This window comes from Herpailurus yagouaroundi, unplaced genomic scaffold, assembly GCF_014898765.1.
Source record: "Herpailurus yagouaroundi ecotype Mexico unplaced genomic scaffold, PumYag 180, whole genome shotgun sequence".
Lineage (NCBI taxonomy): Eukaryota > Metazoa > Chordata > Mammalia > Carnivora > Felidae > Herpailurus > Herpailurus yagouaroundi.
Window position 1 is genome coordinate 21658322 of NW_024412411.1, and position 5112 is coordinate 21663433.

General features: G+C 49.3%; 1 long non-coding RNA gene across 2 annotated transcripts in view; it reads right to left on the reverse strand.

Moving 5' to 3' along the window:
- LOC121039417 (uncharacterized) overlaps window positions 1-1248 on the reverse strand; it is a 66337-nt gene extending 65089 nt beyond the window's left edge. The window contains exon 1 of one of the 2 annotated variants that reach the window (XR_005794765.1): window positions 1227-1248. This is a non-coding gene — a long non-coding RNA (uncharacterized LOC121039417). Of the gene's footprint in view, window positions 1-214; window positions 464-1226 lie in introns of those variants that run through there. The other variant, XR_005794759.1, reaches the window with a different exon arrangement.
- Window positions 1249-5112: the final 3864 nt, after the last annotated feature.

Here is a 5112-nt window from a genome sequence, read left to right on the forward strand (position 1 = left end):
TCTCGGCGCCCGCGCGGGCGGCTCCGGCGCGCCGGACCGCAGCGCCAGGCGCCCTCTGCCGCCGGGAAGCCGAATCCTCTCGCCCTAACCCTAACTCGCCGGCCGCCCCCGCCCGGACCTCGGCCTCAGCCCACCGCCTTCGCCCCGGGCCCCGCCCTCGGCCCGGTCGGGCCCCAACGCTTGTTTCCGAGCCCATTAGGCAGGGTCGCCTTACCGGTCCCGCGTGCCGGGCCCGGGCCGCCGCCGCCGCCTCCGGGGAGCCTGCCCTGACCACCCAGCCCCTGGGCACCGCCGGTACAGGTCATCCCCGGGCTGGCACATTTCCTGCTTCTCTGAAAGCGTCGCCACGAGGTCGTACAATCGAAGAAAGGGCGGAGGGCAGGGGAGCAAAACACCAGGTCTCTGGTGTTCAACGTTCTCTCTCCGAGGGCGCCCTGCCTGGAATACCGAAGTGCGCAATAAATACTTGTTGAGGGAGCGAAAGAGTGAGTGAATGAGTAGAGATTTGAGCAGCTCTCCACAGTAGGCTTTTAAACCTGAAGCGGACAGATATCTTGACCTGGATTTGTTTTTGTAAATTACACAGACACGTGCGCAGCTTTGCATGAATAAATGGGCTGCACAATTTCCACCTCAGACCAGCACCAAAGCCATGCAAAGCCCACAGCTAAATATTATTCAGGGCTTTTAGCCAGATAGACTTAGGTTTTAGATCTACCACTTAAAAGCTGGGAAATCTCTGGAAAGCTAGTCTCCCTGGGCGCAGTTACCTCATCTATAAATTAAGAATAATAAAATCTATGTCAAATGGGTTGTTGTGAGATTAGATGAGATCATGCATTGTATGTAAAGGGCTTTGCACAGCTGCCCCCCTACACCCCACGTATGCCGTCCTATCTAAATGGTAGCTATTTTTAGTATTGTTACTTACTGATCTAGTAGGTAGTAAAGACTATAGGCGAAACTAAAAAAAATGGCTACCCTTCGCCCGAGGACAGCCTTGGTTCAACATTAGTTCTGTGTACCTGCGGTATTAGGAGCAAGGCCTCTCCAGTCCCTCCTCTCCTCACCAGCAAGAATGAGCTGGTCTCGATTTTTCCAAGAGATGTAGAGCTGGCTCTCCTACAAGGTTTCCAAGCAGGGTTTCCCTGGCCAATCTCTTCATGAACAGTATTTATTATATTGCAGAGGCAGAGAACTGTTTGAGGGCCGCTGCAATCTCCTACCTCTTCCTGGTTTCTTTTTGCCCCTCTCTCAACACCTTGAGGCTTTTGCTTCTGACTGTGTGCTTCCTGCTCCACACATAAGCAGCAGTGAGGAAAGTGTCCGGGCAGCAGATGGGGTGGGGCTGGAGTTCGGGCCCATCCACCTTGGGCTTTCTGCACCTCAGCCCCCCTCAGGGGAAAACCGTAGAGAGTAACACTTCTCGGTGGCACTGAGAAAGAATCGGTGACCCAATCTGGGAGTGAAGTCCCTGAAACACACAGGTGTTTAATAAATGGCAACTACTGACTCATTCATTCCACAAGCATTTAGGGAGCATCTACTGAGTGGTACAGGTGCTGGAAGGGCGAGGAAAATAAACATGGGTGAGGTGAGATCCCTGCCTCTGGAGGCGTTTGGGGTCTAGCCGATGAGACAGGCGTGGGTACATACCCCGATACATACTGGGGCAGAGGGTCTGGTGGCGATAGGTAGGCCATTAAATATGAAATCCGCGAGCCTCAAGTTCCAAACTGGGGCAACAGTATTACCGTGTGGATTGCTTTAATTCATTATAATTGTAAATGCCATTTTCCTCTAAATATTATGTACATAACTTCCCAAGGCCACTGCTAAAAATTAATGAATAATTTTATGAGGCAAGCAGAGCCATTTGATGTAGGATTCGGTCCCTTAATAAGGTGACTCCGAATGCTCCCTTCTACTAGTCATAACATCTCTATTGTGTCTTTGTGAAAGCACCACAACGTGGAAGTCAAAGCTCCGTATCTCGCAATGCACGTCGAAGAAGGAAAAGCTCACACAGTGTTGCACTGGTGACCTCTAAGGAATGCTACCTTGGCATCTATGCCCTTGCTGCAGCCCTCTCCCACACAGACCCTGGGCGAGGTTATGTGATGTGCGGTGGCCACTGGGACATACGCGAACGTGGCAAGAGCATGGCAGATTGATGAGCACTCACGCCTTGTTCCTCGCTCTCTCGGAATGCTGTGAAGACAGAGAATACAGTGAGGATAGGTTTGTGGGCGACACGCCCCGCTGGGGTCCCCGTGGGACGCGGTGAAGAGGACAAGGACCACACTCGGGATAAACCAGGAAACGCTGCCTTGTGCGTCAGCGATGCGCCATGTTGTGCCGGGCTGTGCCAGGGATATAAATGCTGGAAGCAGTGAAGCAGGAGAACGGTGACAATCACAGAAGTACGAACCCTCCCCACGGAGACTGGGTTCATGGCCTGGCTGCAGCTGCCAGGAGCAGCGGTCGGCGGCCTATGTCCATGAACCTGCCCCCTCGGCCCGTCCATGCCGTGGCTGCCATGTAGTCTCTACCACTGGGGTCTCAGGCTCCCCTGCAGAGGGCAGCAGGCCTGTGGAGAGGTTTTTGCCATCCAGCGGCAAAACGAGAGTAGCGAAAGCAATGCGAAGCTAAATGTTGTCCTTGCCCCTATCAGTGAATATTAGATTTGTGATAGTTTGGGGGTTTTGACTAGGGGTCATTTTTTGGCAAAATAAAAAGCTGGCAACCTCCGTCTCCCCCCAGCCGTTTTGGTAACGGTGCCGGTCCGTGCAACCTGAAAACCCCAGAGATGATCACTTTTTCATCTCAGACACCCGGGCAATCCCTAAGGTCTCAGCAGACTCAGTAGACTGTCGCTTCATCTACCACAGTTGTTGCTATTGTTCTAGTCACGTGCACCCAGACTCTGTGTCCCTTTCTGCCTCACGTCTACTTGGCAGTCATATAGCTTCACAGGTCAGGATGTGGGACGAGGCCTCGCTCCCAGGACTGCATCTGTGACCAGGGTTCTGGAGGTGTCCGGCTGGGAAGAAAGCCCTGGGTTTGAGGTCTGGTCAGTGACCAAGTATGTGTGTGTTTGTGTGTGTCCTTACACTCACACGCACGTGTGTATGTGGTTGTGGCAGGGTGAGTCTTTTTCAGGTCATCCACACTGTTCCCCCAGAGGAAAGCTACTTAACCTAACCCTGAGGAGAGATACTATTTATAAAGGGGAAAACAGACCTAGATCATGTAAGTAAGTCACCAAGGCCTAGATGAATACGGAGGTCAAACAATTAACCCCTTTAGCTATGAGTTGAACTTAAATCTGATATGAATTTCCAGAAGCCTAACATTATAGAAAGACTTTTTTAGAACTAGGGAAGGGGTGAAATTTAACTTCCCTAATCCAAAAGGGAAACATGGTCCACTAATCTTCAACAAAGCAAGAAAGACTATCCAAAGTAAAAAAGACAGGCTCTTTATGGGGCGCCTGGGTGGCTCAGTCGGTTAAGCGGCCGACTTCGGCCCAGGTCATGATCTCGCGGTCCATGAGTTCGAGCCCCGCGTCGGGCTCTGTGTTGACATCTCAGAGCCTGGAGCCTGTTTCAGATTCTGTGTCTCCCTCTCTCTGACCCTCCCCCGTTCATGCTTTGTCTCTCTCTGTCTCAAAAATAAATAAACGTTAAAAAAAAAAAAAAAAAAGACAGTCTCTTTCACAAATGGTGTTGGGAAAACTGGACAGCAACATGCAGAAGAAGGAAACCGGACCACTTTCTTGCACCATACACAAAAACAAATTCAAGATGGATAAAAGACCCAAATGTGAGACAGGAAACAATCAAAATCCTAGAGGAGAACACAGGCAGCAACCTCTCTGACCAAGGCCGTAGCAACTTCTTACTGGACACATCGCTGGAGACAAGGGAAACGAAAGCAAAAATGAACTATTGGGACTTCATCCAAATCAAAACCTTCTGCACAGCAACGGAAAGAATCAACAAAACTAAAAGGCAGCCTGTGGAATAGGAGAAGATATTTACAAATGACATATCGGATAAAGGATTCGTATCCAAAATCTATAAAGAACTTCTGAAACCCCACACCCCCAAAAATGAATAATCCAGAAACGAGAAGAGGACATGAACAGATGTTTTTCCAGAGAAGACATCCAGATGCCTAATCCGAGAGGGGAAAATATCCAACTTCGTATATTTGAGAAGTAGTATGGCAGGAAGTCCCAGACATTTGCGTTTCCACCAGAAGCTATGAAATGTATCCGTTTCGTACACTTAGCTGGACTTTGAATTCCTCAGAGAGAACTACCACATAAGTATCAAGTATTATAATAAAAATGTCTTTTTCTTACTGGTAGGAATATCGAATAAATTTATTTAAAAGAAGGCTTTGGGCAAAATCATACCTACTTCTACAGTAAAAGGTAGCCTTGCTCGTTTCCGTAAAGCTGTAAAATCCCATATGAGGGAAAGTTTAAAGATCTCTGCTTTCATTTGTACAGAGGCACCGGAGCACTAGTGAAAAGTTCAAGCAAGATCTTCACGCTCGCTGCTTCTGGGTTTGTGAAATTTAAGTCTTCAGCTAAAGCATGGGAAGGAATCCCTACTCCCTCCCCACTGCCAGCAACCAAAGCAAACTCTCAAGCCAAGAACGCCAGTGAATTCTTTCAACTCCTTTTTTTCACCACTTTCTCCCTGCTGGCAAATGTTATGTTTCTATTTCAGGAGAAATAAGAGCTTCATCAACTTGCCTGTCTTCATGCTTCTCTAACTCCTTCCAGGGTGTCTTTCTTTCTTTTTTTTTTTTTTAAATGTTTATTTATTTTTGAGAGAGAGAGAGACAGAGTGTGAGTGGGGGAGGAGTAGAGAGAGGGAGACGCAGAATCTGAAGCAGCCTCCAGGCTCTGAGCTGTCAGCACAGAGCCTGATGCGGGGCTCAAACTCACGGACCTCGAGCTCACGAACCGTGAGATCGTGACCTGAGCTGAAGTCGGCTGCTTACCGACTGAGCCACCCAGACGCCCCAGTCAGGGTTTCGTTTTTTGACTTTTGTTTTGTTTTGGTATCTGCTTGGGGGAATGAGACCACATGAACG